Source organism: Lathyrus oleraceus, chromosome 7 (genome assembly GCF_024323335.1).
Source record: "Lathyrus oleraceus cultivar Zhongwan6 chromosome 7, CAAS_Psat_ZW6_1.0, whole genome shotgun sequence".
NCBI lineage: Eukaryota > Viridiplantae > Streptophyta > Magnoliopsida > Fabales > Fabaceae > Lathyrus > Lathyrus oleraceus.
This window is the reverse complement of record NC_066585.1, coordinates 485,920,307-485,931,097: the sequence shown is the minus strand read 5'-3', so window position 1 is coordinate 485,931,097 and position 10,791 is coordinate 485,920,307. Positions and strand designations below refer to the sequence as shown.

At 39.8% G+C, this 10,791-nt stretch overlaps 1 non-coding gene across 1 annotated transcript; it reads right to left on the bottom strand.

The window, feature by feature from the left end:
• Positions 1 to 4,415: 4,415 nt before the first annotated feature.
• On the bottom strand, positions 4,416 to 4,522 carry LOC127110049 (small nucleolar RNA R71). Its single transcript, XR_007797287.1, has one exon. It is a non-coding gene; the product is annotated as a small nucleolar RNA R71 (small nucleolar RNA).
• Positions 4,523 to 10,791: the final 6,269 nt, after the last annotated feature.

The following is a 10,791-nucleotide window of genomic DNA, read 5'->3' as shown; positions in this document are numbered from 1 at the left end:
GTTGAAGTTGGTCCAAAACCCTTCCATTTTTGGAAATTCCAAATTATAGGTCACTTGCTATTTTGGGAAAGTATTGACTTGACTTCAAATTCTTCAATGAGAGTGTTTGAAATGTTGAATAACCTTCTTTGGGACATGAATGAAGTGTCTCAAACCATTTCCCACCTCCAAATCCATAGTTGACTTTGTAGTTGACTTTTGTTGACTTTTATGGGCCTCAGATGAATTGCACATGCACTGATGAGTTCTGAGCCTTCAGCACTTGGCCAAGCTACTTCAAAATGATCCTTGATTCATATGAGCTCTTTGGAACCACCCTAGGGCTTTGATCTCATGGAAAATGCTCTGGTTGCCTTGCACAGTTGAATCTCCTGACCAGTCTTGCCTAATGAAATGCAACATGCTATGCAATGCTAATGCAATCTTAATGACCTAAAAATGAAATGTATATACAGATGGGGAGGTGCAAATTTGAGGTGCTACACTATCATCAGCACTTCCAGCCTAATCAGCATCACAATATTCAGTCAGCATAGATCCAGATCCATGAGTGTACAACATCCCATAGTCACTAGTGCCATTGACATATTTCAGTATCCTTTTCACTTGGTTTATGTGACTGACTTTTGGTTCAGCTTGATATCTAGCACAAATACCTACAGCAAAAGCAATGTCAGGTCTGCTTGCTGTGAGATATAGCAGACTCCCTATCATGCTTCTGTAGAGACTTTGATCTACAATAACACCATTTTCATCTTTAGAGACTTTCAGATGAGTAGGAGCAAGTGTCCTTTTATGACTTGCATTCTCCATGCCAAACTTATTAACAATGTTTTTGGCATATCTGCTTTGAGATAGAAAGATAGAATCTTCAATCTGCTTGACTTGTAGCCCAAGAAAATAGGTCAGCTCTCCAACAAGACTCATTTCAAATTCAGACTGCATTTATTTAACAAAATGTTCGACCATCTGATCTGACATTCCACCAAACACAATATCATCCACATATATTTGAGCCACCATGAGTTTTCCTACTTCATTCTTAACAAATAAGGTCTTGTCAATGCCTCCCTTCCTGTATCCATTGTTAATGAGAAACACTGTGAGTCTATCATACCAAGCCCTAGGAGCTTGTTTCAAGCAATAGAGGGCTTTCCTCAACTTATACACATGCTTTAGAAGATTTGGATCTGTAAATCCTTTAGGTTGTTCAACATACACTTCCTCATTTAAGTAACCATTCAAGAAGGAACTTTTTACATCCATTTGGAACAGTTTAAACTTCAGAATACATGCCACTCCAAGCAATAGTCTAATGGACTCAAGGCGAGCTACAGGGGTAAATGTTTCATCAAAATCAACTCCTTCAACTTGAGTGTATCCTTGTGCTACTAATCTTGCTTTATTTTTAGTAACCACCCCTTGTTCATCAGATTTATTCTTGTAAACCCACTTTGTTCCAATAACATTTATTCCTTCAGGTCTTGGAACCAGTTCCCGTACTTCATTTCTCTTGAATTAGCCTAACTCTTCCTGCATGGTGTTGATCCAGAATTCATCAGTCAAGGCTTCCTTGACATTCCTAGGCTCAATCTTGGACACAAAAAAGCCATGTGAGATCACTTCCCTTGATCTAGTTGTGACCCCTTTACTTGGGTCTCCTAGAATGAGATCTTTGGGATGATCCTTCTGAATTCTGATAGAGGGTCCCTTATTAATTTTGTCAGCTTTAGGTTCAGCTTGAGTGAGTTCACTCTCATTACTTTTGTTTGGGAAATTAGTTGGGGGATCATTTGGGGATGTCTCAACATCGTCTGTGACATCTGTCTGCTGATCATCAACCACAACATTGATAGATTCCATAATTACTTTTGTTCTGGAATTAAAGACTCTAAATGCTCTGCTATTTATTGAGTAGCCCAGAAATATTCCTTCATCACTCTTGGGATCCATCTTCCTTCTTTATTCACGATCAGTCCAGATATAACATTTACTACCAAACACATGGAAGTATTTGACTGTAGGTCTTCTCCCTTTCCAGACTTCATATAAAGTAGTAGGAGTCCCTTTCTTCAAGGTTACTCTGTTGTGAACATAGTAGGTTGTGTTCATAGCTTCAGCCTGATAACACTGAAATTTACCGTATTTTCGACTCCGATTTCACATGCATTCTAGTTGTTTTATTGTTATTTTGTTGTGTTATTGCTATGTTTTCCTTTGTTTTCAAGTTTTTACTTTAATCAGAGCCCTGATCGAGAAAAGGAGTGAAAAAGAGCTAAAAACCCTAAAATTCAGCATTTTGCACTTGTAGCCTACCCCATGGCTGGCGCCAGAGACCCTGCCATGACGTGTCCAAGCTCAACTTTCCTCAACTGCCACGTTCCCCACTACTTCCACTAAGGCGCCTCAAAATGGCCTTGTGGCGGACGCCATAGCCTTGTGGCGGGCGCCATAGCCCTGTGGCGGGCACCATAGCCCTGTGGCGGGCGCCACAAGAGGAAAAAGTTTCCCTCCCATTTTTGAAGTTGAAGGGCATCCTTGTCATTTCCATCTTTTTACTTGCTTATAAATAGAAACTCGAAATCACTTTTACAACCATCCAAACTTAGAACAGAGGCAAACTCATAGCAACTTTGTTTCACTTAGGCATATATTCAGTATTTTAAAGTGGTAATCGCTTCGCATTGGAGTGTTACCACAATTGTGTAATCAAGTCTGTGATAGAGTCTGTAATCGAGTTTGGAGCACTTTGGGAGGAAGTTAATCCTGCCGCCATTTTCATTTCCGCTTTGCAATTTATTCAACCCTCCGATTAGAGCAGGTTTTTATTACTTGTCTTTATCTTATTTATTTCCTCGCACTCGCTTTACTTTATTTATTTTCCTCGCACTCGCTTTACTTTATTTATTTTCCTCGCACTCGCTTTACTTTATTTATTTTCTTCGCACTCGCTTTAAATTATTTATTTCCTCGCACTCGCTTTAAATTATTTATTTCCTCGCACTCGCACTACTTTTATTTACTTTCCGCACTCGCACTACTTTTATTTAAATTAATGCATTTTTACTTTACCATGTCTAACTAAATTTATAAGGTTAGAATGTAAGGATCGTAATCGAACCGATAATCCGTACAATTGTTCGTAGAAGCACTTAAGGGCTATTTTAACTTTCAACTTAAGTTTTCCCGCACTTCAATTCCGTTGGGTAAGATCGAAAGCCGTCCAACGTCTATCTAAACTTAATTGTTTTTAACTATTTCAAAAACAGCGAAAGCGCTTTGTTTAGTTCATTAGGAGTTTTTAATTTAAGAAGAAAAGAGATTTTAAAACTATTTTTGGACGCGTTTATAAGTTTAGAGTCTGGTTCGTAAGAACCTCTTTTGGTTATGAAATCCAGGTTATAATACTTTTCAACTTAGTCAAGATACTATATTTCTTAAAAATAGGTTTACTACTCTAACGCAATGCGCGCCTTTTTATAAGTGACAATAAGAGGGTTTGATTAGGGAGTACAACTCGGTTCTGAATACGCGAAAGCGACAGTTCCCGTTAAATTAGTTCTTTTCAAAGTAGGAAACATTGCCTATAAGTAGTTCTATTAGCAAGTACCTGGATTATTAATTGATTACGTGAATTACATTCAATCCTGTCTTTATTAATTAAACTGTATTCAATACTTTACTTTTCATTGCACACTCTAAAAACACCTATTTTGATTGCCTTTGATAAACACCATAACAATAGATAACGATAGATTGACACTTGGTCTTTGTGGATTCGACAATCTTTTATATTACTCTGACGCGTTCGTATACTTGCGAAACAACCGCATCAAGTTTTTGGCGCCGTTGCCGAGAACCAATTTCGTCAAATTTCATTTTCCTGTTGTTATATCGTTTAGACTTGGGTTATTTCCTGCCGGTCAATGCGAAGAACTCGCAGCACCGGAAGTTTAAGCTTAGTATACCCTCTGGCGGAACCTGAATGTTACGCTTGCGCACGTTTATTCTTTCATAGAATTAAGAGAGCTATGGCCGAAGATCAAAACCAAAGACCTCTTAAAGATTTCGCTCAACCATCAAATGAAGAACCTAGTTCTAGTATAGTAAACCCAACTATCCCAACTAATAATTTTGAACTTAAACCATCCCTATTGCAACTAGTGCAACAGAGACAATTCGCAGGTCTCGCTACCGAGAACCCTAACCAACATTTAAAAATATTTCTTCAATTAGCAGACACTTTTAAAACCAATGGAGATTCTCCTGAGGCAATACGTTTAAGATTATTCCCTTTTTCCCTCAGAGATAAAGCCCTATCATGGTTAGATTCCCTTCCACCCAATTCCATTACGACTTGGGATAACCTTAGAACAGTATTCCTTGCTAGATATTTTCCCCCGAGTAAGACCGTCGTTCTTCGAAACCATATAACTAGATTTACCCAAAACCAAGGAGAATCGTTGTTCGAAGCTTGGGAGAGATATAAAGAGTTGTTACGAGCATGCCCACATCATGGTTTAGAAAATTGGTTAATCATTTAAACCTTCTATAATGGACTTCACTATAACACGAAGATGACCACCGACGCTGCCGCAGGCGGTGCTCTGATAAACAAACCTTATCCTGAAGCTAGTGCCCTCATTGAAGATATGGCTCAAAACCATCAATCATGGGGAGTCGAACGAGCGACAGTTGAGAAGAAGGAAGCCCAAGGAGGAGTGCATGAACTATGCTCTATAGACATGATGCAAGCTAAAATGGATGCATTAGCCCTCAAAGTCGAGCATATGTGCATAAACCCGAATACTGTAGCCGCAGTTTCGTCGGATTGTGAGATATGTGGAACCAATGGGCACCAATCTGCAGAATGCAGTCTATTGAATGAAACCCACTCTGAGCAAGTGAGCTACATCCAAGGGAACCCATACTCTAATACCTATAACCCTAGATGGAGGAATCACCCGAACTTCTCCTATAAAAACAATAACCCTATCCAAAATAATGCACCTCCGAGACCTAGTTATCAAGCCCCAAGATCAAATCAACCTATGCAACCTGTGCCACCAAAGCCGAGCCTTGAGAAAATTATGGAAAATTTTATCAAAGCTCAAACCCAACAAAACAAGGAGTTCATGAACCAAAACATTCATGTTAACGAATTGATTGCTCAGTTAGGAACCAAGGTTGACCAAATAGTTACTCATACCAAGATGCTTGAAACCCAGATCTCTCAGGTAGCTTTAAACCAAGCCCCTCAGACTACACCTGGAGGACAATTCCCTGGAAAACCTCAACAAAATCCGAGAGGACAAGCCAATGCCATTACCCTACAAAGTGGAAACGCTTATGATGAGCCACCAAACCCAAGATTGAGTGAACCCGAAACTTCTAAGGAATGTACCAAACCCCCGGACAAAGTAAAGGAACCAGAGGAATCTGAAAACCAGGAAGGTCGAGAAAAAGGAGAAGAACCTAAAGATAAAACTTACGTACCACCCCGCCATATAAACCACCTATACCATACCCGCAAAGACTCAAACAAACCCAGATCAATAAACAATATCAAAAATTTATTAAAGTTATAGAAAAACTTCATGTAGAAATCCCTTTCATAGAAGCCATCACCCAAATACCTTCTTATGCAAAGTTTCTCAAAGACATCCTTACCAACAAACGTAGACTTGACGATCCGAAGCCTTTGGAATGTAATGCTATTTCCGAGGACAAATTAGCAAAGAAAGATAAAGATCCTGGAAATTTCTCCATTCCTTGCCTTCTGGGTAATCATGTTATCGAAAAAGCTTTTCTAGACTTAGGAGCTAGTGTGAGCTTAATGCCTTTAGCAGTTTGTGAGAGGTTAAACTTAGGAGAATTACAGCCTACTAAGATGTCACTTCAGTTAGCCGATAGATCTGTTAAATATCCGATAGACATTTTAGAAGATGTTCCTGTTAGGATAGGTCAGTTATTTATCCCTACTAATTTTGTTGTCATGGACATCAAAGAGGACAATGATATACCAATCCTTCTAGGTAGACCATTCTTATCGACTACAGGAGCCATAATAGATGTCAAGAAAGGAAAGTTGACATTTGAGGTGGGTGACGAGAAAATAGAATTTATACTTTCGAAATTTCTTATGGCACCCGTGATGGGAGACGCGTGTTACGCCTTAGATATCATTGATGAATGTGTTAGAGAATTAGAACAAAAAGAAATTATAAAAACAATCAAGTTACCATCAACTCTCATAAGGGAAGATGATGACTTTAAGAAACCCTACATCGATGATAACCTTTACGAATGTTTATCCCTTACCCCAAATCTTATGCCATGCCCTAAGAAACCAACCTTAGAACTTAAGGAACTTCCTAAGAACCTGAGATATGAGTTCCTTGATGAAAAGATGAACCGTCCAGTTATAGTTAGTGCTACCTTGAGCCAAGAGGAAACTAACCAACTTTTAGACGTTTTACGAAGACACCCCTCAGCCTTAGGATATAATATCTCTGACCTGAAAGGTATAAGTCCATCCGTATGCATGCATCGAATTTCGCTAGAAGAAGATTCAAAACCCTCAAGGGAGCATCAGAGAAGAATAAACCCTATAATGAGTGATGTTGTTAAGAAGGAATTTCTTAAATTACTTGAGGCAGGTATAATCTACCAGATCTCGGATAGTAAGTGGGTGAGCCCTGTGCATGTAATACCTAAAAAGGGAGGCATCACAGTCGTGCAAAACGATAAAGGTGAACATGTAGCAAAACGATTAGAAGGAGGATGGCGGATGTGTATAGACTATAGAAAATTAAATAAAGCAACTAGGAAGGATCATTTCCCTTTACCATTTATAGACCAAATGTTGGAGCGTCTAGCCAGACACTCTTACTTCTGTTATCTAGATGGATACTCTGGATTCTTCCAAATACCTATTCACCCCGAAGATCAAGGAAAAACTACCTTTACATGCCCTTATGGAACCTTTGCCTACAGACGAATGCCATTCGGCCTCTATAATGCCCCAGCCACTTTCCAACGTTGCATGATGTCAATCTTTGCAGATTACCTAGATGGTATCATGGAAGTATTTATGGATGATTTCTCGGTTTGCGGATTTGATTTCCACAATTTCCTTGCTAACCTTGAGAAAATCATGGAGAGATGCGTGGAGGTGAACCTCGTGCTAAACTGGGAAAAGTGTCATTTCATGGTGACCGAAGGAATAGTTTTAGGACATATAGTTTCCGAAAAAGGTATAGAGGTGGATAAAGCTAAAATAGAAGTTATAGAAAACCTAAAACCACCAAAAACCATCAGAGAAGTCTGAAGCTTTCTTGGACACGCGGGATTCTATCGGCGTTTTATTAAGGACTTCTCCAAAATAACTAAACCTTTAACTGGACTTTTAATGAAAGATGCTGAATTCATTTTTGATGAAAAATGTAATGACGCATTTAATCTTTTAAAGCAAGCATTAATCTCAGCACCCATTATGAAACCACCTGATTGGTCGGAACCTTTTGAGATAATGTGTGATGCTAGTGATTATGCAGTTGGAGCAGTTCTAGGACAAAGGAAAGATAAAAAATTATATGCCATTTATTATGCCAGTAGAACCCTAGATGTTGCCCAACTTAACTACATAACAACTGAAAAATAATTACTCGTTGTAGTTTTCGCTATAGACAAATTTATATCTTATCTATTAGGAGCAAAAATTATAGTTTACACCGATCATGCTGCCATTCGTTACCTATTAAGTAAAAAAGATGCCAAGCCCAGGTTACTCCGATGGATTCTATTACTACAAGAGTTTGATTTAGACATAAGAGATAAAAAAGGCACTGAAAATGTAGTGGCCGATCACCTTTCTAGGCTAGAACATCTAAAACCAGAACTAGTACCCATAAATGATGATTTCGCCTATGATAGACTGATAGATAGAGTAGAAACCATTGAAGATAATAACTTAAGCCCTCATGAGCATCCCCAAAATTCCTTAGCAATAAGTAACGTACCCTGGTATGCATACTTCGTTAATTACCTAACTGCTGATATAGTACCCCCTGATCTTGACTACCACCGCAAGAAGAAATTCTTCCACAATGTTAGAAACTTCTATTGGGATGAACCGCTCCTTTTCAAAAGGGGTAAAGATGGCATTTTTCATTGTTGCGTTCCAGAAGAAGAGGTAAATAGTATTATCGAGCATTGTCATTCTGCACCTTATGGTGGACATGCGAGCACCTCTAATACATACGCCAAGATTCTTCAAGCTGGCCTATTCTGGCCTACCATGTGGCGTGATGTCTATGCTTGCATTGTCAAATGTGATAGATGCCAACGCACTGGAAACATTTTAAGGCGTGATGAAATGCCTCTAAGAAACATTCAGGAAGTAGAACTCTTTGACGTATGGGGTATAGATTTCATGGGACCTTTCCCACCATCCTTAGGAAACAGGTATATCTTAGTAGCTGTGGACTATGTGTCTAAGTGGATTGAAGCTATAGCTGCACCCACAAACGACACTAGGGTAGTGATCAAACTATTTAAAAACTATATATTCCCTAGATTTGGAACACCACGTTTAGTCATAAGCGATGGAGGATCACACTTCATATCGAGAATATTTGACAAACTTTTAAGAAAATATGGAGTTAAACATAGAGTAGCAACACCATACCACCCACATACTAGTGGCCAAGTAGAAGTATCTAATAGGGAGATAAAACAAATCCTGGAGAAAATTGTTTCTATTTCTAGGAGAGACTGGTCTCAGAAGCTTCAAGAAGCATTATGGGCCTATAGAACCGCTTTCAAAACCCCTATAGGAACTACTCCTTACCAACTAGTTTATGGAAAATCTTGTCACTTACCGTTCGTGTTAGAGCATAAAGCCTATTGGGCCATTAAAACTTTGAATTTAGACTACCTAGCCGATGGAGAAAAGCGTACCCTAGACATTCATAAATTAGAAGAACTTAGGCAATCGGCCTACGAGAATGCAAAAATATATAAAGAGAGGAGAAAAGCCTATCGCGACAAAAGAATAGTAAAGAAAAACTTCAATGTAGGCGATTTTGTTCTCCTTTTCAACACTAGGTTACGACTCTTCCCTGGAAAGCTACGTTCAAGATGGACTGGTCCTTTCGAAGTATCCAAGATTCTGAGATCCGGAGCCGTAGAAATCAAGAACCAAACCTGTAGTCCATTCATTGTAAATGGACAAAGACTGAAGCTCTACGAAGGAGGAGACATTCCAGCATACTACTCGAGTCACACCCTGATTGATCCACCAATCCCTACTACTACAGGTGTATAAATTCTAATCGTCAAGCTAATGACGTTAAACAAGCGTTGCGTGGGAGGCAACCCATGGTTTTTATTTCATTTTACTTTTTCGCATTTATTTACATTTATTTTTATTTTATTTTATTTTATTTTGAATCGAGACTAAAAATTTGAATGGTTTGCATTTTTCAGGATCACTTTCTTAACTTTTACAGGATGCAGGATTTCGATGACATGCACGTGGCCTATAGAGATAATGCTCAGAGAGAATGCTACATCGCTCTGTATCAGCGCCCTATGGCACCCACACGTTACCCTGATCAGCATTGTATGGAGGCACTGGGTATCGAGCCGAGTATCCGATTCCTTAGCCACTAACTTCACTGGGACGAGTTTGCTGATGACTTGAGTAACACCTACCGGAACCTGACATTGGAGTTCCTGAGTTCATTCGACTATGACCCATACTCTGGACCAGATGGGTATGCTGCTTTCAGGCTCTTTGGAGTTGAGTACTCTTTCATCCAGAAAGAGTTCAGCGACCTATTGGGTTTCCAGACCACTCCTGATGCTATCCCGGAGACACCTATGGGATATTTTTTGGGTAAGGAGGTGGAGAAGTTTTGGAGTGATATATCAGGTGGCGGAAGCCAAGATCCATCTATGCAGCTATCTCATGTTATACATAACCCCGCCTTTAGATACTTTCAAATGATATTAGCATATTCCTTCCTGGGAAGACCGGATGTAGAGACACTACTGAGTGAATAGGAGATCTTCCTATTATTTTGTGCATCCCAGTCTCGCCCAGTAGCATGTGGGAACTTCTTGTTATATAGTCTCAGCGGTATCTCCAGATCTACCGAAGGAGTCATCCATGTGGGCGAAATCATCACACAGATTACTGTCGCTTTAGGTCTGTCTCGCAAGCTGTCACATCTCCAGATCTATTGTGGGTACACTACCATGGACATCGACTTTTGTTTGACCAGAGGGTTTATGAGGAGAGCCTCTTTCCACCCAGGTCAGTTCCGATTGCTGGTCGACAGCAAGGCTATCCATTATTTCAAACTGCCAGATCCTATGATGAGCTGTGTGCATGATTCAGCGAATTGGAGCTATGCTCTAGAGGGCCAGGGAGAGACCGTCGAGGAGCCGAGATCACCACCCGTTGCTGAATACACGCCTACACCACCATCTCCCAGAATCACTGTTTTCTCTAATAATCGTTCATTGCAGACACCCGACATACACACCCAGATTGCTGAGTGTCGTAGAGAGATCGCAGAGCTTAGACAGGAAGTGGCTGACCTCACTTTACAGATGGGAGTGTCTGATCTCACCCATGCTACTGAAGTCGACTGTCTATATCAGGAGATCGCAGAGCTCAGGCAGGAGATAGCCATGCTCCGTGGATCCACTCAGGAAGACGATATCCCTACTATATGATCTCACCATTTCATCTTGTTTTATCTCTTCTTTTTTATATTTCTC